Below are 25360 nucleotides of genomic sequence, written 5' to 3'. Positions count from 1 at the left end.
GTCTAAAAAGCGCTGGCTGGAGTATTTTGTGGAAGAAACGGTGACTCGCAGGCTGTGGGACAGGACTGTCAGGGACACATCAGCGCTGGACACCAGCCTCACACCGCTGGGCTCACTGCACCATGAGCGAGTCCGTCGGCGCCTCCTCCTGCTGGGGTGTGTTACCTGGGCTGCTGTCTGTGTGGAGTCTGCATGCTCTGCCCCTGTTCTCATGGGTCTGGTGTCCTGGGGTGCTGTGTGTGTGGAGTCTGCATGCTCTGCCCCTGTTCTCATGGGTCTGGTTTCCTGGGGTGCTGTCTGTATGGAGTCTGCATACTCTGCCCCTGTTCTCATGGGTCTGGTTCCTGGGGTGCTGTCTGTGTGGAGTCTGCATGCTCTGCCCCTGTTCTCATGGGTCCTGTTCCTGGGGTGCTGTCTGTGTGGAGTCTGCATGCTCTGCCCCTGTTCTCATGGGTCTGGTTTCCTGGGGTGCTGTCTGTATGGAGTCTGCATGCTCTGCCCCTGTTCTCATGGGTCCTGTTCCTCGGGTGCTGTCTGTGTGGAGTCTGCATGCTCTGCCCCTGTTGTCATGGGTCCTGTTCCTGGGGTGCTGTCTGTGTGGAGTCTGCATGCTCTGCCCCTGTTGTCATGGGTCCTGTTCCTGGGGTGCTTTCTGTGTGGAGTCTGCATGCTCTGCCCCTGTTGTCATGGGTCCTGTTCCTGGGGTGCTGTCTGTGTGGAGTCTGCATGCTCTGCCCCCTGTTCTCATGGGTCCTGTTCCTGGGGTGCTGTCTGTGTGGAGTCTGCATGCTCTGCCCCTGTTCTCATGGATCTGGTTTCCTGGGGTGCTGTCTGTGTGGAGTCTGCATGCTCTTCCCCTGTTCTCATGGGTTCGGTTTCCTGGGGTACTGTCTGTGTGGAGTCTGCATGCTCTGCCCCTGTTCTCATGGGTCTGGTGTCCTGGGGTGCTGTCTGTGTGGAGTCTGCATGCTCTGCCCCGTTCTCATGGGTCTGGTGTCCTGGGGTGCTGTGTGTGGAGTCTGCATGCTCTGCCCCTGTTCTCACGGGTCTGGTGTCCTGGGGTGCTGTCTGTGTGGAGTCTGCATGCTCTGCCCCGTTCTCATGGGTTCAGTTTCCTGGGGTGCTGTCTGTGTGGAGTCTGCATGCTCTGCCTGTGTTCTCATGGGTCCTGTTCATGGGGTGCTGTCTGTGTGGAGTCTGCATGCTCTGCCCCTGTTCTCATGGGTTCAGTTTCCTGGGGTGCTGTCTGTGTGGAGTCTGCATGCTCTGCCCCTGTTCTCATGGGTCTGGTTTCCTGGGGTGCTGTCGGTGTGGATACCTGGTGAAGAGACCCAGTGAGTGTTTGTGTGGCCAGCTGCGTCAACTTCAATAAAACTGGCCTTTTGGTTTGTTTGAGTGCTGACTTGCTATGGTGTATTTTTTCTCTCTGTGAACAACACGTCCTACGGCCAACACTACCCACACAGGAGGTGTGTGCGTGACAGCTCCTCAGCTGCAGCAGGAGTCCAAGTGTGAACAGATTTCTTGTTGGGTTTTGTTGTTTGAAGTTTCTGTTTGTATGTAGGAAGCAATTGTGCCATCGCGTGGTCCGAGTTATAGCACGGGACGAGAGCTCCCGAAGAGCGCCTGCCTCCTGCCCGATTCAACGTCTAAAATCATCACAGAACGGTGAGGAGCCTCTGACACAGCCCCCAGTACTGGGTGTGCAGAAAGAATCCTATTGTACAGTTTTGGTGTGAAATGGCCTCCAGTTCTTGTAACATGATGGGTTTCTCTGGACTGCAGTCCCAGTGCACTCCGCTTTGGATTTGCAGTGGTGTTTTCTACAATGGAAAACCCTTTGTTTGTACAGAATGGAAATGGCAGTCTGCATGTTTTAATAATATAATGTGATCATGTACTACAGCTTAAACACTGAGCCAGGTGACGTTTGATTCTAAAAGATTTCTCTATCATTTCAGTGGCGCCTTGTCTGCGGCAGCCCGGCAGCTCCTCCTCCCTTCCAGCTGAGACTCTTCCCTCTCCAGAGGTGGGTTAGTGCTCTCAGGTCATCTTCTCTCACACAGCTGCGGGGCAGAAACGCTACTTCCACTGGGCAGAGAGCAGACGGGCAGTGGGAAGGGCAGCCCTGTGTTTGGGGATCAGGGCTGTCCCTGCTGAGGGATGCTTTCAGAGCCAAAGCAACTGGCTGGGTTATGAACTTTATGGTGTGATCCAAATAAGACATAAAAAGACAGAGAATGAGAAAGAAATAGTATTGCATGTATCTGATCAAAATAGTCTCTTTCAGACAAAACAAATATTGAACAAAAACTTAGTTGCAACACACTGCACTACACTTTCTTCTAGGCTGACATTACCGATAGTTTGTGCTGTCTTCCTTTCAGTCTGCAGGGTGTGCATCGTTTTCCTCAGCTTCCTACACGAGGAATCAGTTTCTCCTGCCCTGGTTTCACTCCTTTATATCTCACAATCTTCTGCAGCTCCTGGAGGCTGACGACTTGTTTGCTGTTTCTGAAAAATTGCTGACTGGCTCATCAGCACAATTGCTGATTCAAAATCCTTTACTCACATGTTGCCTTAGCCTCTGTATCACAGAGATGTGTGCTTTTCTGGGTTGGGTAGATCGATAGTGTGCTTTTGCTCAGTTGCTCTGCTCAATGCGTGGTCTTTTAACTCCGGCTGGGTACGAGCACCTCACTCTCCACACGGCTTTCCAAGGCTCTGTCATCGTGTGTGAGGATATTGTGTAGCTCGTGAAACAGTTCCCCCATTTGAGCCCTGGATTTACTGGGTACTTGAATACCTGAATCTTGCCGTCAGTCCTGATCACCTTGTTTTTGTTCTGCAAGGACAAGGCACCTCCCCAGCACTGAACACAAACTGATACTGGCGGGTTGATTGTGTTGTGGAAAAATCGGGCTGTGGTGTGAGTTTGTGTCTGTGGGGGTGAGGTGTCCCCTGCAGCGCAAACAAACATGCAGACTCCACACAGACAGCACCCCTGGAATCAAACCCAGGGCCCCGGTGCTATGAGGCAGCGATGCTAATCACTGTGCCGCAGTGTTGCCCCCTTTGAAAATGTCTGACTTCCGTTTAATTTGAGGTCACAAGCTTATAAATGGTCTCACAACGTTTGTCTCATCTCAGGTTTCTCTGACCAGGCCCAAGGACCTGTAGTCACTGACAGCTTCTGCAGTCTGACGGTTCATTTCAGTAGGCTGGAGGGATGGCGCAATTATCCTCAAATCAGTGAGTATTGTTTTGCTCTTGTAACATGAAACATCAAAGAGAAGTCAACAGACTATTCCGTGAAACTGTTCAGACTGGCCCGTGGTGATTTTCTGGGTCCTTTAGTAAGCTGACCGGGACTGTGTCATCGACACACTTTGTGAGAAGCCAGTCTATGTGTTTGCTCTTGTGATCATTCGTGAACGAGTGTAAGAGAGGGAGAAGATTCGGCCCTGGAGTGATCCAGTTTTCTATTTAACAACCTCAAACTGCAGGAGAGAAATGCTTCATTTCTAAGATGGAAATATAATCAGAAAGTATAATTAGCCATTTGTGTATATCATGTCAAAAAATGTTTTATATATAAAAAGAATTTAGTAGAGACATTTGCTTAATAAGGCAGTAGAATAAATGTTGTGATGCTGGTGTGATGGTGCTCTCCAACAAACTGATACAAATGGACAGAGAGACAAAGTGAGAAAGAAAATGTGTACATAACAGACATATATGCAGAATACAATACAGTGCTGTAAAGTACAGTACCCTAGAGTGAAGATGGAAATCATTCATTCTGGTGCAGAAGAAGTGAATCTGCTCTCAATGGTTTTCCTGTACAATTGGAACACGTTGTGAATTCTACATAATTCACAGGAAACAAAATAAACAACTCATTCACTCCCCTGCTGTCCGTGACCCAGAGCTCAGTAATCATTTCACTACTGAAGATCATGCAGTTTTTAATGCTTTTCATTTTAACATCCTACTTGTTAATATTTCCTCTTAGATGAGAATATTCTCTTCGGCGTGTCTTTACAACTCTTCTCTTATTGCTCCTCTTGTCAGTAATCCGGTGTGAAAGCTCTCTCTGTCGGAATCAATGTCTTACCTCTCCGTCTTGTGTTTCAGGTCTCCTCTGGCTGCTGACCCTGCCGTCAGGACAGAACACATCCCGCACTGACCACACTGCTGGGTTTACTGTACGTGACAATAAAGAGCTTGAGCAACACATCTAATGTGATCTCTGCACGCTTCCCGAGGAGGGTCCAGCAACGTTCTATATAGTGCACATCACCATCGGGATGAAAAACAAAAATCCCCAGTGGGAGTCCAGTCTTTCCCTGCTACGCAAATTGCTTTTCGTTAGGTGAGGTCGCAAGTTCTTATTGGAGAATGTTGTACAGTTTCTTAATGCAATAGGGCGAGTAAGACTGAAGTTCCCCCCGTGTTGGCCGATCAGTGGAACGAAACTGAAAAAAGCTCCTTGAAACTGTGATTCATACACTTATACACTGGCTCAGCATGGTGCTCACCTGCTGTCCTTGGGTGTCTGCTGAAATTTGATTTTTTTTCAGGAGCACTGTGACCCAGAGCTCAATAATCATTTCAGCTACTGAAGATCATTCACTTTTTAATGCTTTTCATTTGAACATCCTACTTGTTAGTATTTCCTCTTAGGTGAGAGGTACTTTTCTGGGTCTTAGTTGAGTGAGCTTTATTAGAATAATTGAACAATACTTTCACCTCCACATAACACTCATAGATTTTTCAAGGGTTAAATATGGGAGCCACGTTTCTTACATGTTTCCTTTTGTAAGTTGATTCACAAAGCTTTCACCGCCTCCACTCCAGTGAATCACTTTGTTAAGCAAGTGATCAGGTGGAACAGTTTAATTTCTTCCTGCAAATAATGCCTTTTCCTTTTTCATCCCATTCAAGTCTCCGTCCTAGTTAGAGTCATTGTGATGTAGAACGGCAGTGGTCCAGTTGAAAGGTTCAAGGTTTCACTGTGTTTTAGAGTGCAGATAAAGAAGATAATAGGAGAGGAAACTGGAAAAGCCGTGACTCTGTCATTCCATTCAATTCAATTTATTTTCATATAGCGCCTTTCACAACAAGGTTGCCCCAAGGCGCTTAACAATGCAGGTAAATATACATTTTGTGAATACAGAACTGAAGACAATGGAGGAAAGGAACCAAAGACTCAGTAAGGAGAATAAAATCCTCTAGGGGTCCAAGGTCAACTGGCTGCCCAACCCCTTTGGGCCTGCTAACATTATATCATTAAAAAAAAAGAAAGAAATGAATGCGGGTATTAATCCATCCATCCATCACGTTATCTGTATGTCAGTACCCCATGCAGGTCTCTGCAGACCAGCAGAATCCTCCCAAACGACAGCTGTATCCATGATGCCCCTCTTGGATCCATGGCACTGATGCAGCATTCAACTCACATGGTGCCCAGCCCATGACAGACAGTATTTCTCCTCTGCAGCATCCCTGCGAGGCAGGACAGGTGCCTGACCTCTGAGAGCCTTGTAAGTAAGTAGAAGGAGTTTGAAGTCCGCCCTGTACCTGAGAGGAAGCCAATGAAGAGAGAGAAGTATGGGGGTTATGTGGTCATTCTTTCTGCTCCAAGTAACAATTCTAGCTGCTGCATTCTGTAAGTATTCAAACTCTTTGCTGTGACAAATCTAACGTACTTTAGGCAGACAAAACGACCTTAAAAAGCCACATGATTTTTAAGTAGTCTGTCTGTGTGTAGTAACAGTGGTTCACATTATTTCAGAACGTATACTCCCGTCTCTGTAACTTTCCTCAGTCAGCTAGTGAACATTCTGTATTTACACCACGAATGCACTACTTTGTCTCGCGCGCGGTCACACTGGCCGTCCACAGGCACGGGCAGGAGCAGGGAACACGAGGCCGCTCTGTAGTGCCCCTGTGGCTCTCCAGCAGAGGGGAGCACTTTGCTCAACAGCCCTGAGCCGAAGGACCCAGTGATAAAGCTGAAAATCTGGCAAGTCCCCCAGTCTCCCTGGGGCGCTGAAGAGGATTTCATCTGATGCTGAGGTTCCTGTAACTCAACACAAAATTGAACACGGCGAGTTATGAGTTTGTGAAGAAGTGACAGCGGAACAATGTCAAACAGGAAGTTAACCTACAGGAAAGAATGAATTGAATCTCTGATATTCAAGCACGCAGTGTGACGTCTACTGTCTATTCAAATCTACTCTGCAAGTCTTACAATTCTTTTTCATACACCGTCTCCTGGTTATTGTTTTGTGAGTGCTTGAACTGTTTCTCAGTAGAAATAAGACCGATAACTCACTGCTTCAGGATGCACACTATCGTCGATGAAACCTGTGGTGTAAGCAAGCGAAAAGAGACAGATCCTTCTAAAACACAGAGGCCATCGGCAGGGCAGAAACACTCTGCAACAGGTAGGAGCTGTGGAGCCATGATTCCCCCGAGCCAGAGCCCTCGTCCTCCCTCGACAGCGAACTGAGCTCCAGCGACTGGAGCAGCTACCTGCCGTCGTGGGACCTCCTGCAGATTGGGAACGGGTAAGGCAATTCGACACGAGCCCACTCCTCTTCCCACTGCTTACACCCCTATAACAAATAGTTTCAGGGTATTCAAGTACAGGATAAAGAGATTACAGGTGTTCCCAATTGGCTGAGGATACAACTCTCTCTCTGAGAAAGCACACAGAGGTGGACAAAGCAATTAAATGCGTTTACAAGTCATTTCCTCTGTATCTGGTCTTTCTTTACATATCAGAAAAGTGAACTGGTGGCTGTTGAAAAGTGTCTGCTCCGTACGTTATATACATGTAAAAGATGTGATTAAATATCTTGGTATTAAGATTTTCAAAAAGGTGATTTTGTGATTTGATGTTCTCTACCTTAGTTAAATAAAAAAAAAAACTTTATTCATGGTTGTTATTTGTCAAACACGGGCAGAAGGAGGCCTAAATGCTACAGGGTTTAGAGCATCTAATACCGATACCGACAGAGTACTATTTACAAAATTAAGCAAAGTAGGTGGTGTATGTTTCCCTAATTTAATCATTCAGGAACTAGCGGGTATAGACTTTTTACTTGAATGTCATTTGGATGCTGGAAACCCCCCTGAAACTTGCCAGCTTCCATGAAGAAGTTCTCATCACGTGGTCTCTTATAGATAAACATACCTCCCATAGATACATCATCTAGAATACAGAGAAAAAATAAACCTGTGCTTTGAAAACTGGGTTTAAAATAGTATAAGCGGGGTCAACAAATTAACTGGTGTGGATGATGAAATGTAGAATCAAGCAGATTTTATGAATAGATATAATGTTTGTGATACGTCTGATAACAATCCGTCGTAACCAGAGCTACTCCTAGAGAGGTATTGATGCTTTTAAGAAACTAACAGTATACCATCAGAAACTATGGAAGAATTTACAACCTTTATTAGACTACAAGGAAAACAATTTAGTTATACTTGTACTAATAAATACTTCAGATCCCTGTCGCAATCTCACAATATCTTGTCAAACTATTTTGGAGCACCTCTTTGGGGAAAGTGAGTGGAATCAAACATGACTATTGTCAAACAGATTTTGTATGAATAATAAGGTTAAGGCGTCAGTACAAAATTGTACATTGAATCGACCCGATAAAGATACACAGTGTGCATAGATTTAAAAGTAATATAGATGATAATTGTCTTTCTCAAAGCAGCCCAGAAACCTTACGTTTGTTTTTGTTTTGTTCTGTTGTTAAAACACTCTGAACAGATCGGCAAAATGGTGTAAAGAAGGCTTCTAATTCTGACATTTCCTGTAGACAAATTGATGTTATTTTACTGCTCAATACTGCTGAACCGAATCTAAAATATAATGTATCATTGGCTTAATCATTATACTTGCTCGTTATTAGATGTATAAATAGCCTTAAGATGAGAAATAATCGAAAATTGAATAATTAGACCGTATGTCGTAGTAGCAGATTGTACTTCTCGCCTAATTGATGTGGTCGAGCAACACCACAATCGCCATACAATCCGTCCGTTCTCATGCTCTGACTTTCAGGTTGGGCAGTGGAATGGATTCCAGGGCAAACTCGTTCTTGTTTGATTATCCGTGTGAAATCTCGCCCAATATAACGGGTAAGCTCATGCACTGAAATGATGCGCTTCCAAATTGAAGCGACACGCATTTGAATAATTCAAAATACACACGAGGGAACGTCTCCAAACCATGTCTAAGTATCACAACATGAAAGCTGTGCGTACCTTATCTTTATTTGCCTGTGTAATGTACTCCGGTGATCTGTAACGTAGTCTGGCGTGCATCGTAAAGGATCCGGACTTCCGGCTACGGAAAACCCGGAGTGGATCGGCCTTTCCACCGGACCCGGACTTCCGGCTACGGAAAACCCGGAGTGGATCGGCCTTCCACTGGATCCGGACTGCCGGCTACGGAAAACCCGGAGTGGATCGGCCTTCCACTGGATCCGGACTGCCGGCTACGTAAAACCCGGAGTGGATCGGCCTTCCACTGGATCCGGACTGCCGGCTACGGAAAACCCGGAGTGGATCGGCCTTCCACTGGATCCGGACTGCCGGCTAAGGAAAACCCGGAGTGGATCGGCCTTCCACTGGATCCGGACTGTGAGCAGCTTTTGTCCAATCGGCGCTGAGATTTCAGCAGGAGGCGGGAGACAGGCTCTTGTCTAGTCACACAGCTTCAGTCCCGGGACTTTTCCGAATTCCGGCGGGCGGTGACACTTCCGAGAAATGTCCACTGGGTGGCGACAGAGATACACGAGTCCACGGAGCTGAGTCTCAAAGCGCTATCGGAAAGACTTGAAATCGGAAAGAAATAAATTTGTTACATTTTAATCCCATTGAAAAGGAAGATGAAAATATCGTTTGTATTTTTAAACATTATTATACTTGCGCAACATAATTATTAAGGGAATGGTGTGAGAGGAGACCGTGTTTGAACAGTTTAAGACGGATGTAAAGACATTTTATTTCAGAATGTCTTTCTGAAATGTGTCTGTTTCTGTGTTGTAAGAACGTTGAAGCATGGACGGGCCTTATCTGCATTTACCTTGTTGAATCTTTTTTTCCATAAAATGTACATGTATTATTGCATGTATCCTGACAATACGACTGCTACGTTACGTTTTCTTGTAGTTTTTGGTCTCATAAAAAATACAAAAGTATGAGTCGATGACGTCAAAATGGTGTCGCCCACAGGGCTTATGGGTAATGTAGTCTCTGTAGTTTACTGGGCTGCCCTGCCCATGTGTTTCGCTGATTTCATTGAACATTAGAATGAATTATATTAATACAATTTCAGCGTATTTATCGTGTCTTGTATTTCTTTGTCTCTCTTATGTGTTCCCTTGTGTGTATGTTTTCTTGTATTTCACGTGTCTGCAGCGCTGGTTAATCGACCCGGCACATAAAGCAAACCCACTGTCCTCGTGTTTCTTAGCTCCCGTCTTGTTTGCAAACTTTTCTCCTGTGTTTATTTTACTTTGTCAATAAAACGTGGTTGCCGGGGAAACGGTGCTGCAGAAATTGGTGCGAGCTGACCTCTAGGAGGTAAACAGTCGGCTTTTGTAATCTAATCAGCGAGCAAAGCAGAAACGTTAGTCTAAAAAGCGCTGGCTGGAGTATTTTGTGGACATTATGCAGAAGAAAAGGAAGAAACGGTGAGTCGCAGGCTGTCGGTAAATATCAGCGCTGGACACCAGCCTCACACCGCTGGGCTCACTGCACCATGAGCGAGTCCGTCGGCGCCTCCTCCTGCTGGGGTGTGTTACTGCAGGAGTGAGGAGTCTCCGGTCTCCGGTCGCGTCCTGATCTGCAAGTGGAGGTGAGAGACGGCGGCGCAGTGGGTGGCAGCGCTGGGAGCCTGGATTTAGTTCCTGGGGTGCTGTGTGTGTGGAGTTTGCATGCTCTGCTCATGTTCTCGTGGCTCCAGTTTTCTGGGGTGCTGTGTGTGTGGAGTTTGCATGCTCTCCTTATGTTCTCGTGGGTCTAGTTCCTGGGGTGCAAAATTCTGTTTATTTCACAAGACGGACCCGGGCAGCAGCATGTGTCTGCAGCGCTCATCCTGCCTGCATGTTTGCAAACTTTTCTCCTGTGTTTATTTTACTTTGTTAAATAAAACGTGGTTGCTGGGGAAACGGTGCTGCAGAAGTTGTTTCGATCTGACCTCCGGGAGGGAGACAGCTGGCAAAGCCGAAACTTTAGTCTAAACGGCGCTGGCTGGAGTATTTTGTGGACATTTCGCAGAAGAAAAGGAAGAAGCGGTGAGTCGCAGGCTGTAGGACAGGACTGTCGGGGAAATGTAAGCGCTGGGCTGAGCGAGTCCGTCGGCGCCTCCTCCTGCAGGAGTGAGGAGTCTCCGGTCTCCGGTCGCGTCCTGATCTGCATGTGGAGGTGAAAGGCTGAGAGACGGCGCACATGCTCTGCACATGTTCTCATGTGTCTGGTTTCCTGGAGTGCTGTCTGTGTGGAGTTTGCATGCTCTGCTCATGTTCTCAAGGGTTTCCTGCCGCTTCTGCAGTCCAGTGTTGGTGAGTCTGTCGGGTTGATTGTGTTGTGGTGTGAGTGTGCCCTAAAGGGGGTTTTAATAGTATGGGGTTTGTGTGTTCACTTGTATGCAGACCACTGGAGAGACCGGTTGTTTTTTGCCAGGCAGACTAATGGCTGCATATTCAATTCCAGCTACTGATGTTGCCAAACCAGCAAGTGGGACAGTGTTTGAAAACCCTTTCAATGAAAGGTTTGTAGAACAGTGTTGCTATTGTTCTGTTTAATTCGAGGTCACCGAGCTTATAAATGGTCTCACAACGTTTGTCTCTTTTCAGGTTTCTCCGACCTGGAGAGTGAACAAAGAAGTGATAAGGGCCCATAACACCTAAGCTCGGCACTCTCACACTCTTCAGCCACACGAGCTTCCTCCTGGTAAAATACTGGGCAAGCCCCTTTCTGACAGGGACAGTGGAAAACCCCCTGAGGGAGATGGGCTGAGGGGAGGAATAAAACCATCTGAGCCGGAACGGAGCGGGCTCCCGATTCCCACCAGACCTGGGAGAGGACACAGGCAGCACAAGGGAAGCTGCGGAGCGCGAGTTCGCGGAGGCAAGGACCGATTGACGACCACGGGAGACAGTGGCATCGGATCAGAGGTACTGTACAGAGACTTTTAATACCTGAAGGCAAGGAGCGAGAAACCGGCCCGGCTAGCCGCTCCAAACTGAGGGGAATGGAATACAGTTCGCGGGAGGATTTCTAGTGGAACCTGAACGGAGTCTGGGGAAATGGGACCGGCCTCTCGTTCACTGGGGCCATCAAAGACTTTACAGGTACGAAGAAGAATCGTTCGAGTGGCCACTCTTCGGTACTTGACAGAAAAGACTGCCGTCCCTCTGGATTCATTATGACCCTTGGAAGGACCTTTTGTTGCTGCTGTTTTCGTTGTGTCTTTGGCTGATGGTGAATATGGATAGAAAATAAAAAGGTCACTTATACGATACACATGCTTGTCGCTGGTCTGTGTGGGCATTGGTGGATCTGGGAGATCAACAGAACCTGTGGTAATGGAGAGGGGCCCTAGCACCCTGTTTGCATTGCTAGGTGCCGTAGTCATATATGAGGCAGGAAATAATTCTTGTTTGAGGGGTCACCTCACTGTGACACGAACGTGTTGGGAAGACGCGCCAGTTCTGACGTTAGTGCGACGGGTCTGTAGGCATTAAGGCAGGTTCTTGTGTCCTTTTTTGGAACAGGAACAATAACAGAAGATTTGAAGCAGTCTGGCACTGTGCACTGGGACAATGATTGCTTAAAAACGTCTGTAAAGATTGGAGCGAGTTGGCCAGCACAGGGCTGTAGTGTGGCTGGAGATACACAGTCAGGTCCTGCTGCCTTTTTACAGTTTTGCTTTTTGAATAGCCTTAACACATCCTGTTCTTTGCTTCACAGGGCATTCTCAAGACTTGTAAACGGCGTCAAGTCTTCGTGAGAGATTGAGTGTGAGTGGGTGTGGCACTCCAGTTGAGTGGGGGACAATAGCTCATCCCCAGGATGTGAATTATTTGGAGGAGTTGCGAGACTGCCATGGACAAGGTCGTTGGAGATCCTTTGTGTTTCAGACCTGCTGTAAAATGTGTTATCTGGTAGAGAGTGATCAAGATGTATCTGAGGGGATTTTCTTTTGGAATTGGTAACAGTTTGGAGACCTTTCCAGACAGATAAACAGTCTTTGTTAGCAAACAGTTGTTCTAGCTGTGGACAGGAGGGGAATCAAAAGGTAGAGAACACTATTTTTAGAGAAATGGCCCTAAAGGAACAAAGCATAGTGTAGGATGCCACTAGCTTAAGTCTTAACAGCACTGCATGAGAGGAGAAGCCAGTGTCTATTTGTTCTGAGGGGTCCTCAGAAAGGTCAAAAGGTTGCAAACAGATAGGAGACTGGTTATATGCCTGAAGCTTAGCTAGAGGAACATAACATTGCTGGAATGCTGAGAGGGGAGGTTATCAGAGCCTAATGTTATTGCGAAAAATGGCAACTAGGTATAGAAGATCTGATGAATGTCTGTCCTGTGAATTGTTAAGGGTTTCATGTAATTGTGTGTCCAAGTAGTCCGGACTGCTGTGCTATGTGTTGTTTGTCTTGTGAATTTTCTGTTTTACACCTATTGTATCCATAGTGGTACGGGCCAAATCCTATTTAAAGGGTGTTGCGAGCACTGGGGTTTGTTGGGAGTGGTAAGTTAGGAGTCTGGAAATGAGAGCAAGGTGCGAGTGGATATGATAAAAAGATTGTTCCTTTATTTTGTTTCTGATACCTGGTGAAGAGACGCAGTGAGTGTTTGTGAGGAACAGCCTGAGGAACAGTGAGTCTGTCTCCCAATAATGCTCCAGCCGAATACAGTATATGTCGATATTATATAATATGTCTTTGTTGTAAATGTCTGTAACATGTCTGTAGATTTTATTTTACTTCTATTTTTTGTTTTGTTCTATGTTAATTTTATTATTTTTAATAGCTTTGGCAACACTGATTGTACCTATCGGTCATGCTAATAAAGCACCTTGAATTGAATTGAATTGTTTGTGTGGCCAGCTGCGTCAACTTCAATAAAACTGGCCTTTTGGTTTGTTTGAGTGCTGACTTGCTATGGTGTATTTTTTCTCTCTGTGAACAACACGTCTTACGGCCAACACTACCCACACAGGAGGTGTGTGCGTGACAGCTCCTCAGCTGCAGCAGGAGTCCAAGTGTGCACAGATTTCTTGTTGGGGTTTGTTGTTTGAAGTTTCTGTTTCGATGTAGGAAGCAATTGTGCCAACACGTGGTCCGAGTTATAGCACGGGACGAGAGCTCCCGAGGAGCGCCTGCCTCCTGCCCGATGCGACGTCTAAAATCATCACAGAACGAGAGGAGCCAACAGGAATGCAAGTCTCTTCTGGTGAGGAGCCTCCGACACAGCCCCCAGTACTGGGTGTGCAGAAAGAATCCTGTTCTACAGTTGTGGTGCGAAATGGCCTCCAGTCCTTGTCAAATGCTGGGTTTCTCTGGACTGCAGTCCCCTCCGCATTTGGATGATTGTGATTGGTGTTGCTGCAGCTGTGCTGTCCTGAGACTGACTGGTGTCAAGACCAGCTGTACTCTGGGATCAGCAGGGCCTAGTGGTGGTATGAATTGTGGCCTCTGTTTCTCAGGTGTAACAAGTGTTTGATTACTCTGTTCTGTATGTTTACCAATAGTGGGTACTGGCCTTATTCAGCCCTGCACTCGCTGTTAGCTGTTTTTCTCTGCGCAAGGAGGAGTTTCTACTGAGTGTACTCCTGGTCTGTGAGGGGACCCCACACTTCACTGCCGTATAGGGCAATGGGTTGGATTACACTTTCAGATATTTGGAGCCAAATTCTTGTTGGTGGGTTGACATTGAAGAGCCTCCTTCTTATTGCGTAGAAAGCCCTGAGTGCCTTCTCCCTCAGTGCCTTCACTGCCAGGTCAAAACTCCCAGAAGAGCTGATGGTGAGACCGAGATATGTGTAGCTGGATGTGTGCTCCAATGTGTTGTTGTTCAGTGTGAATTTGTACCCGTTTCCCTGAGGTCTGGCTTTCTCCTGGAAAACCATAACTCTGGTCTTGTCCAGATTGACTGGCAGTGCCCAGGTGTGACAGTCCTGCTCCAGCAGTGCCAGGCTCTGCTGTTCTGGGTCCAGATGGGCTGGCAGTGCCAGGCTCTGCTGTTCTGGGTCCAGATTGACTGGCAGTGCCCAGGTCTGACAGTCTTGCTCCAGCAGTGCCAGGCTCTGCTGTTCTGGGTCCAGATGGGCTGGCAGTGCCCAGGTGTGACAGTACTGCCCCAGCAGTGCCAGGCTCTGCTGTTCTGGGTCCAGTTTGGCTGGCAGTGCCCAGATGTGACAGTCCTGCTCCAGCAGTGCCAGGCTCTGCTGTTCTGGGTCCAGATGGGCTGGCAGTGCCCGGGTCTGACAGTGCTGCTCCAGCAGTGCCAGGCTCTGCTGTTCTGGGTCCAGATGGGCCATCAGAGCCCAGGTGTGAATGTGATGGGATGTGTGGCGGTTTGGTAGGAAGCCAGTCTGACTCTAATGCAGGACATTGTGCTCAGTAAGGAGGGCCGGTTATCAGATATTCAAGACTGAAGCCCTGGTACCTGTTGGGGTCGAGTCTGTCTCCATTCTTACAGACGGGCGTGATCAGTCCTTGATTCCAGGCCTCAGGGAAACAGCCGGCCGTCAGGACGAGGTTGAGGAGTTTGAGCAGGCTTTGCTGCAGGTCTGAGCTGCAGTTGGGTCAAGCGTTGTTGACTGTGTCTTGGCTACAGGCCTTTTGTGGTCTGAGAGTTGTCTGTTTGTGTATGTGCCTATCTTCTTTAGGGTGTGCATGTAGTGTCTAACCATCTCACAGTATCTGAGGCGCAGCTCAGAGTGGTGTGGTGTTGTTTTAGTTCTGGTAGTTCTCTTCAGTTGTTTCTGCACTCTGTATCAAACCATTTGATATTGTTTCTGAGTGTGTTTCATATGAATGTAGTCATTTTGATTTTAAGGCTAGTTTCTCAAAAACATGGTTTAAATTTATGAACGATTTGTTGGTTTGATACAGAGCGTTTTGAAATGTAAGGGATCAAGTAATGGGTTTATTTGCTGCTGAAAAGAGAAGAAAGAAAAAAAAGAAATGAGACAATTAGCTTGTAATGAGTTTATAACAACAGTAATTAGATTCCTGCAAGCACTCTTTTCATTGTCCAACAACTGAAAGCTTTTAGGTATAAAGGAAGGGTCCTCTAATATTTGATGTGTGAGATTGTCGTTCTATTGGAGATGTTAGTGAGTCTGAGGATTCGTGTTAATATGACAATACTGCTACTACTATTAATAATACAGCATGGCAAGACTTCTTTCAGTCATTTCCCACCCCTCCACCTCAGTGAATCACACATGTTAAACTTCCATCTCGTGTTCCAGATCAGACATGAGCAATCCTATATTACAAATACTTACCACCAGACAATTTAACCAGACAATAATTTAAGCAATTATTAATTCAACAGAAGCAGCAGGACGAGTAAAGTGCCCCTCTGATGGCCGGTACGTGGAATTAAACTGGAAAATTTCTTAGAAATGATTATTCTTACAATAATGTGCCAATGGCGCCGCTTGGTGGTCATTCAGCAAAATTTCACCGAAAGTTTGTTTAATTAAAATACCGATAGTAATGTTCGTATTAATACGTTATTTTAATTTTAAATATATTTAAGCATTTTCAACAGCAAAGAATGCAAAGAATACATTGCATTGCAAACAAGAGTAATGAATGAATGAATGTATTGTACATGGATACAAAATACAAAATAAATACAATGATCCCAAAATTAAAATAACAGTCAAAAGGCGCGAGTCGATGACGTCAGAAGGAAGTCGCCCACAGGGCGTATGGGTAATGTAGTTTCTGTAGTTCTCTGGCCCGCACTGCCCACGTGTTTCGGTGATTTGATTGAACATCAGAATTAATTATATTGTACCATTTCAGCGTGTTTATCGTGTCATGGATTTCCATGACTGTCTTGTGGGTTCTCTTGTGTGTCATGTTTATTTTAGTGGGTGGCAGTGCTGGGGCCCTGACCTGTAATCATTCGTGTTACTCATCATCATTCTTACTGTGACCCTCCTGGGAGGAGTGGACCTTTGTAAGATTCCTGACCTGGCAAGCAGCAGGTGACAGTTTGCTGTCCGACTCAATTACACCTCCGCTACCTCATTTCACCTCTTTCACCAGCCTGTAAAGGGGGTTGTGATAGTATGGGGTCTTTCTCTTTAACAACCTCAAACCGCAGGAAAGAAATGCTTCATTTATAAGATTGAAATATAACCAGAAAGTATAAAAATAGCTATTTGTGTGTATCATGTCAGAAATATTTGTTTTTATTTTAAAAGAATTTAGAAGAGAAATATGATTAATAAGGCAGCAGAATCCATTTAAACTGTCATTTTCCTGTTTAGGTTGGAAAGTTTAATTTGATCAAGTCCACTTGAGTGCCTAAGCAACTGTTTGGGTAGTTTGGCTGGTGTGGTGGTGCTCTCCAAATACCTGATCCAAACGGACAGAGAGACAATGTGAGAAATAAAAGGTGTAAATAACAGACATATCATATGCAGAATACAGTAATGTGCTGTTCAGCACAGTGACCTAGAGTGAAGATGGAAATCAGTCATTCTAGTGCTCTCAATGGTTTTCCATTACAAACGGACCAGGGCTTCCTGAGACACAGGCAGTTGGAGTTATATAGAGTTAGAGGTTGTTTTCACGGCACCAGCCGACTAAAGCAGAGACCTCCTTCCACTCCAGAATTTTTTTTTTATTTGGGTGGGATCATCTGGAGTCTTGATTCCTTTCACGGAGTCAGCAGTAGATACACAGCTGTTAGCATAGGAGGAGTACAGAAGAGGTGACAGCAGTGCTGGGGACCCTGGTATCTCTTCCACTGAGGACCCTCTGGCACAACCAGAGGTGTGAAATTGAAATTGTTTGGAAGGAATGGGAAGCTAAAGGCAGAGTCACAATCTCTGATTCATGTAATCAAAACAGTAAGTTCTTTCCTCAGGCAGCTTCGTTAGAACATTTTAAATAGATGTAAAAGTGTATTTACAGACTATATCAGCCCTTATCTTTATTAACCTGGTTTAATCTTTTTTTCAGAAGTGTAAATATATTATACTATGTACCCCTGATGGTATTATTGATGTGCTATCAATATACTCTTGTTTGTATTGTATCTATTTTTATTGCTACCATAAAAAGTTAAAAAGAACTGCACTTTCGAGAAATGTCCACTGGGCGGCGACAGAGATACACGAGTCTATGGCGGCGAGTCATGATAACTGTGACGTTTGTGACAGCAACTCTGAAAGATAACGTAAAGAAGGAAACTAATATTGACATTACTTTTAAAGAAGTTAAATAATACTACATTTTAAACCTATTGAAAGTAATATGAAAATATCGTTTGTATTTAAAAAAATATGATACTTCATAATAATTAACGAAATGCTGTGAGAGGAGACCCATGTTTAAACACTTTAAAACGGATGTAAATGCGTCTGTACAGACAATTTGAAACATGTACGGACCTCATCTGCTTTTGTTTACTATTAAACAAGATTACTTGTTTAATCTTTTTCCATAACATGTACATGTATTATCGTATGTACCCCTGACTATACTCTGTGTTATATGTATTCTTGTTTTTACGGCATGTATTGTTGTTATAATTAAAAATAAAAAGACGCGAATCGATTACGTCAAAAGGAAGTCGCCACAGGGCTTGTGGGAAATGTAGTCTTTATAGTGCTCTGGACTGCGCTCCGCACGTGTTCCGCAGATTTGATTGAGCATCAGAATTAATTATACAATGTCAGTGTATTTACCGTGTCGCGGATTTCTATGTCTGTCTTACAAGACGGACTCGGCAGGAGCTGTTCCTTGCTCTCCGGAGTGAAGCTGCTCTGGGAAGAGACGAGCAAATCTTCAGACTCTTTGTAAATGAGACATCATGACAGCTGTGCCGACCTGCTCTTTATTGACCTGTTGAACCTGTTTGTGTAAAAAGCAGGAGTCTTGTGTACCCCTGATTGTGTTATATGTACTCTAGTGTGTTTGCAGCGCTCGTCCTGCCTGGTTTATCCACTCGACACAGAAACAAAACCCACTGCCGTCGTGTCTGTGGGTTTCTGAGCTCTCTTGTCTTGTTTGTCTCCTGTGTTTATTTTACTTTGTTAAATAAAACGTGGTTGCCGGGGCAACGGAGCTGCAGTAGTTGTTGCCGGAGCGGGTCTGACCTCCAGCAGGTCAACAGGCGGCTTTTTTAATCTAATCTGCGAGAAAAACAGAAACTTAAGAAACTTGAGTCTAAAAAGCGCTGGCTGGAGTATTTTGTGGAAGAAACGGTGACTCGCAGGCTGTGGGACAGGACTGTCAGGGACACATCAGCGCTGGACACCAGCCTCACACCGCTGGGCTCACTGCACCATGAGCGAGTCCGTCGGCGCCTCCTCCTGCTGGGGTGTGTTACCTGGGCTGCTGTCTGTGTGGAGTCTGCATGCTCTGCCCCTGTTCTCATGGGTCTGGTGTCCTGGGGTGCTGTGTGTGTGGAGTCTGCATGCTCTGCCCCTGTTCTCATGGGTCTGGTTTCCTGGGGTGCTGTCTGTATGGAGTCTGCATACTCTGCCCCTGTTCTCATGGGTCTGGTTCCTGGGGTGCTGTCTGTGTGGAGTCTGCATGCTCTGCCCCTGTTCTCATGGGTCCTGTTCCTGGGGTGCTGTCTGTGTGGAGTCTGCATGCTCTGCCCCTGTTCTCATGGGTCTGGTTTCCTGGGGTGCTGTCTGTATGGAGTCTGCATGCTCTGCCCCTGTTCTCATGGGTCCTGTTCCTGGGGTGCTGTCTGTGTGGAGTCTGCATGCTCTGCCCCGGTTGTCATGGGTCCTGTTCCTGGGGTGCTGTCTGTGTGGAGTCTGCATGCTCTGCCCCTGTTGTCATGGGTCCTGTTCCTGGGGTGCTGTCTGTGTGGAGTCTGCATGCTCTGCCCCCTGTTCTCATGGGTCCTGTTCCTGGGGTGCTGTCTGTGTGGAGTCTGCATGCTCTGCCCCTGTTCTCATGGATCTGGTTTCCTGGGGTGCTGTCTGTGTGGAGTCTGCATGCTCTTCCCCTGTTCTCATGGGTTCGGTTTCCTGGGGTACTGTCTGTGTGGAGTCTGCATGCTCTGCCCCTGTTCTCATGGGTCTGGTGTCCTGGGGTGCTGTCTGTGTGGAGTCTGCATGCTCTGCCCCGTTCTCATGGGTCTGGTGTCCTGGGGTGCTGTGTGTGGAGTCTGCATGCTCTGCCCCTGTTCTCACGGGTCTGGTGTCCTGGGGTGCTGTCTGTGTGGAGTCTGCATGCTCTGCCCCGTTCTCATGGGTTCAGTTTCCTGGGGTGCTGTCTGTGTGGAGTCTGCATGCTCTGCCTGTGTTCTCATGGGTCCTGTTCATGGGGTGCTGTCTGTGTGGAGTCTGCATGCTCTGCCCCTGTTCTCATGGGTTCAGTTTCCTGGGGTGCTGTCTGTGTGGAGTCTGCATGCTCTGCCCCTGTTCTCATGGGTCTGGTTTCCTGGGGTGCTGTCGGTGTGGATACCTGGTGAAGAGACCCAGTGAGTGTTTGTGTGGCCAGCTGCGTCAACTTCAATAAAACTGGCCTTTTGGTTTGTTTGAGTGCTGACTTGCTATGGTGTATTTTTTCTCTCTGTGAACAACACGTCCTACGGCCAACACTACCCACACAGGAGGTGTGTGCGTGACAGCTCCTCAGCTGCAGCAGGAGTCCAAGTGTGAACAGATTTCTTGTTGGGTTTTGTTGTTTGAAGTTTCTGTTTGTATGTAGGAAGCAATTGTGCCATCGCGTGGTCCGAGTTATAGCACGGGACGAGAGCTCCCGAAGAGCGCCTGCCTCCTGCCCGATTCAACGTCTAAAATCATCACAGAACGGTGAGGAGCCTCTGACACAGCCCCCAGTACTGGGTGTGCAGAAAGAATCCTATTGTACAGTTTTGGTATGAAATGGCCTCCAGTTCTTGTAACATGATGGGTTTCTCTGGACTGCAGTCCCAGTGCACTCCGCTTTGGATTTGCAGTGGTGTTTTCTACAATGGAAAACCCTTTGTTTGTACAGAATGGAAATGGCAGTCTGCATGTTTTAATAATATAATGTGATCATGTACTACAGCTTAAACACTGAGCCAGGTGACGTTTGATTCTAAAAGATTTCTCTATCATTTCAGTGGCGCCTTGTCTGCGGCAGCCCGGCAGCTCCTCCTCCCTTCCTGCTGAGACTCTTCCCTCTCCAGAGGTGGGTTAGTGCTCTCAGGTCATCTTCTCTCACACAGCTGCGGGGCAGAAACGCTACTTCCACTGGGCAGAGAGCAGACGGGCAGTGGGAAGGGCAGCCCTGTGTTTGGGGATCAGGGCTGTCCCTGCTGAGGGATGCTTTCAGAGCCAAAGCAACTGGCTGGGTTATGAACTTTATGGTGTGATCCAAATAAGACATAAAAAGACAGAGAATGAGAAAGAAATAGTATTGCATGTATCTGATCAAAATAGTCTCTTTCAGACAAAACAAATATTGAACAAAAACTTAGTTGCAACACACTGCACTACACTTTCTTCTAGGCTGACATTACCGATAGTTTGTGCTGTCTTCCTTTCAGTCTGCAGGGTGTGCATCGTTTTCCTCAGCTTCCTACACGAGGAATCAGTTTCTCCTGCCCTGGTTTCACTCCTTTATATCTCACAATCTTCTGCAGCTCCTGGAGGCTGACGACTTGTTTGCTGTTTCTGAAAAATTGCTGACTGGCTCATCAGCACAATTGCTGATTCAAAATCCTTTACTCACATGTTGCCTTAGCCTCTGTATCACAGAGATGTGTGCTTTTCTGGGTTGGGTAGATCGATAGTGTGCTTTTGCTCAGTTGCTCTGCTCAATGCGTGGTCTTTTAACTCCGGCTGGGTACGAGCACCTCACTCTCCACACGGCTTTCCAAGGCTCTGTCATCGTGTGTGAGGATATTGTGTAGCTCGTGAAACAGTTCCCCCATTTGAGCCCTGGATTTACTGGGTACTTGAATACCTGAATCTTGCCGTCAGTCCTGATCACCTTGTTTTTGTTCTGCAAGGACAAGGCACCTCCCCAGCACTGAACACAAACTGATACTGGCGGGTTGATTGTGTTGTGGAAAAATCGGGCTGTGGTGTGAGTTTGTGTCTGTGGGGGTGAGGTGTCCCCTGCAGCGCAAACAAACATGCAGACTCCACACAGACAGCACCCCTGGAATCAAACCCAGGGCCCCGGTGCTATGAGGCAGCGATGCTAATCACTGTGCCGCAGTGTTGCCCCCTTTGAAAATGTCTGACTTCCGTTTAATTTGAGGTCACAAGCTTATAAATGGTCTCACAACGTTTGTCTCATCTCAGGTTTCTCTGACCAGGCCCAAGGACCTGTAGTCACTGACAGCTTCTGCAGTCTGACGGTTCATTTCAGTAGGCTGGAGGGATGGCGCAATTATCCTCAAATCAGTGAGTATTGTTTTGCTCTTGTAACATGAAACATCAAAGAGAAGTCAACAGACTATTCCGTGAAACTGTTCAGACTGGCCCGTGGTGATTTTCTGGGTCCTTTAGTAAGCTGACCGGGACTGTGTCATCGACACACTTTGTGAGAAGCCAGTCTATGTGTTTGCTCTTGTGATCATTCGTGAACGAGTGTAAGAGAGGGAGAAGATTCGGCCCTGGAGTGATCCAGTTTTCTATTTAACAACCTCAAACTGCAGGAGAGAAATGCTTCATTTCTAAGATGGAAATATAATCAGAAAGTATAATTAGCCATTTGTGTATATCATGTCAAAAAATGTTTTATATATAAAAAGAATTTAGTAGAGACATTTGCTTAATAAGGCAGTAGAATAAATGTTGTGATGCTGGTGTGATGGTGCTCTCCAACAAACTGATACAAATGGACAGAGAGACAAAGTGAGAAAGAAAATGTGTACATAACAGACATATATGCAGAATACAATACAGTGCTGTAAAGTACAGTACCCTAGAGTGAAGATGGAAATCATTCATTCTGGTGCAGAAGAAGTGAATCTGCTCTCAATGGTTTTCCTGTACAATTGGAACACGTTGTGAATTCTACATAATTCACAGGAAACAAAATAAACAACTCATTCACTCCCCTGCTGTCCGTGACCCAGAGCTCAGTAATCATTTCACTACTGAAGATCATGCAGTTTTTAATGCTTTTCATTTTAACATCCTACTTGTTAATATTTCCTCTTAGATGAGAATATTCTCTTCGGCGTGTCTTTACAACTCTTCTCTTATTGCTCCTCTTGTCAGTAATCCGGTGTGAAAGCTCTCTCTGTCGGAATCAATGTCTTACCTCTCCGTCTTGTGTTTCAGGTCTCCTCTGGCTGCTGACCCTGCCGTCAGGACAGAACACATCCCGCACTGACCACACTGCTGGGTTTACTGTACGTGACAATAAAGAGCTTGAGCAACACATCTAATGTGATCTCTGCACGCTTCCCGAGGAGGGTCCAGCAACGTTCTATATAGTGCACATCACCATCGGGATGAAAAACAAAAATCCCCAGTGGGAGTCCAGTCTTTCCCTGCTACGCAAATTGCTTTTCGTTAGGTGAGGTCGCAAGTTCTTATTGGAGAATGTTGTACAGTTTCTTAATGCAATAGGGCGAGTAAGACTGAAGTTCCCCCCGTGTTGGCCGATCAGTGGAACGAAACTGAAAAAAGCTCCTTGAAACTGTGATTCATACACTTATACACTGGCTCAGCATGGTGCTCACCTGCTGTCCTTGGGTGTCTGCTGAAATTTGATTTTTTTTCAGGAGCACTGTGACCCAGAGCTCAATAATCATTTCAGCTACTGAAGATCATTCACTTTTTAATGCTTTTCATTTGAACATCCTACTTGTTAGTATTTCCTCTTAGGTGAGAGGTACTTTTCTGGGTCTTAGTTGAGTGAGCTTTATTAGAATAATTGAACAATACTTTCACCTCCACATAACACTCATAGATTTTTCAAGGGTTAAATATGGGAGCCACGTTTCTTACATGTTTCCTTTTGTAAGTTGATTCACAAAGCTTTCACCGCCTCCACTCCAGTGAATCACTTTGTTAAGCAAGTGATCAGGTGGAACAGTTTAATTTCTTCCTGCAAATAATGCCTTTTCCTTTTTCATCCCATTCAAGTCTCCGTCCTAGTTAGAGTCATTGTGATGTAGAACGGCAGTGGTCCAGTTGAAAGGTTCAAGGTTTCACTGTGTTTTAGAGTGCAGATAAAGAAGATAATAGGAGAGGAAACTGGAAAAGCCGTGACTCTGTCATTCCATTCAATTCAATTTATTTTCTTATAGCGCCTTTCACAACAAGGTTGCCCCAAGGCGCTTAACAATGCAGGTAAATATACATTTTGTGAATACAGAACTGAAGACAATGGAGGAAAGGAACCAAAGACTCAGTAAGGAGAATAAAATCCTCTAGGGGTCCAAGGTCAACTGGCTGCCCAACCCCTTTGGGCCTGCTAACATTATATCATTAAAAAAAAAGAAAGAAATGAATGCGGGTATTAATCCATCCATCCATCACGTTATCTGTATGTCAGTACCCCATGCAGGTCTCTGCAGACCAGCAGAATCCTCCCAAACGACAGCTGTATCCATGATGCCCCTCTTGGATCCATGGCACTGATGCAGCATTCAACTCACATGGTGCCCAGCCCATGACAGACAGTATTTCTCCTCTGCAGCATCCCTGCGAGGCAGGACAGGTGCCTGACCTCTGAGAGCCTTGTAAGTAAGTAGAAGGAGTTTGAAGTCCGCCCTGTACCTGAGAGGAAGCCAATGAAGAGAGAGAAGTATGGGGGTTATGTGGTCATTCTTTCTGCTCCAAGTAACAATTCTAGCTGCTGCATTCTGTAAGTATTCAAACTCTTTGCTGTGACAAATCTAACGTACTTTAGGCAGACAAAACGACCTTAAAAAGCCACATGATTTTTAAGTAGTCTGTCTGTGTGTAGTAACAGTGGTTCACATTATTTCAGAACGTATACTCCCGTCTCTGTAACTTTCCTCAGTCAGCTAGTGAACATTCTGTATTTACACCACGAATGCACTACTTTGTCTCGCGCGCGGTCACACTGGCCGTCCACAGGCACGGGCAGGAGCAGGGAACACGAGGCCGCTCTGTAGTGCCCCTGTGGCTCTCCAGCAGAGGGGAGCACTTTGCTCAACAGCCCTGAGCCGAAGGACCCAGTGATAAAGCTGAAAATCTGGCAAGTCCCCCAGTCTCCCTGGGGCGCTGAAGAGGATTTCATCTGATGCTGAGGTTCCTGTAACTCAACACAAAATTGAACACGGCGAGTTATGAGTTTGTGAAGAAGTGACAGCGGAACAATGTCAAACAGGAAGTTAACCTACAGGAAAGAATGAATTGAATCTCTGATATTCAAGCACGCAGTGTGACGTCTACTGTCTATTCAAATCTACTCTGCAAGTCTTACAATTCTTTTTCATACACCGTCTCCTGGTTATTGTTTTGTGAGTGCTTGAACTGTTTCTCAGTAGAAATAAGACCGATAACTCACTGCTTCAGGATGCACACTATCGTCGATGAAACCTGTGGTGTAAGCAAGCGAAAAGAGACAGATCCTTCTAAAACACAGAGGCCATCGGCAGGGCAGAAACACTCTGCAACAGGTAGGAGCTGTGGAGCCATGATTCCCCCGAGCCAGAGCCCTCGTCCTCCCTCGACAGCGAACTGAGCTCCAGCGACTGGAGCAGCTACCTGCCGTCGTGGGACCTCCTGCAGATTGGGAACGGGTAAGGCAATTCGACACGAGCCCACTCCTCTTCCCACTGCTTACACCCCTATAACAAATAGTTTCAGGGTATTCAAGTACAGGATAAAGAGATTACAGGTGTTCCCAATTGGCTGAGGATACAACTCTCTCTCTGAGAAAGCACACAGAGGTGGACAAAGCAATTAAATGCGTTTACAAGTCATTTCCTCTGTATCTGGTCTTTCTTTACATATCAGAAAAGTGAACTGGTGGCTGTTGAAAAGTGTCTGCTCCGTACGTTATATACATGTAAAAGATGTGATTAAATATCTTGGTATTAAGATTTTCAAAAAGGTGATTTTGTGATTTGATGTTCTCTACCTTAGTTAAATAAAAAAAAAAACTTTATTCATGGTTGTTATT

The 25360-nt window shown here is 46.1% G+C and overlaps 3 long non-coding RNA genes across 3 annotated transcripts; 2 read left to right on the top strand and 1 right to left on the bottom strand.

Annotated features, from left to right (window-relative positions):
* Positions 1-3154: 3154 nt before the first annotated feature.
* Positions 3155-4237, top strand: LOC138225002 (uncharacterized). Its single transcript, XR_011183532.1, has 2 exons — positions 3155-3252; positions 4138-4237. It is a non-coding gene; the product is annotated as an uncharacterized lncRNA (long non-coding RNA).
* An 844-nt stretch (positions 4238-5081) lies between these two features.
* LOC138224990 (uncharacterized) lies at positions 5082-8461 on the bottom strand. The gene is made up of 2 exons (XR_011183516.1): positions 8293-8461; positions 5082-5583 (listed from the first exon to the last, which is right to left on the bottom strand). It is a non-coding gene; the product is annotated as an uncharacterized lncRNA (long non-coding RNA).
* A 13095-nt stretch (positions 8462-21556) lies between these two features.
* LOC138225004 (uncharacterized) lies at positions 21557-22641 on the top strand. Its single transcript, XR_011183534.1, has 2 exons — positions 21557-21654; positions 22540-22641. It is a non-coding gene; the product is annotated as an uncharacterized lncRNA (long non-coding RNA).
* The last annotated feature ends 2719 nt before the right edge of the window (positions 22642-25360 follow it).

This window comes from Lepisosteus oculatus, chromosome 24, assembly GCF_040954835.1.
Source record: "Lepisosteus oculatus isolate fLepOcu1 chromosome 24, fLepOcu1.hap2, whole genome shotgun sequence".
Taxonomy (NCBI): Eukaryota; Metazoa; Chordata; class Actinopteri; order Semionotiformes; family Lepisosteidae; genus Lepisosteus; species Lepisosteus oculatus.
The sequence above is the reverse complement of the archived record's forward strand: the minus strand, read 5'-3'. Positions and strand labels throughout refer to the sequence as shown.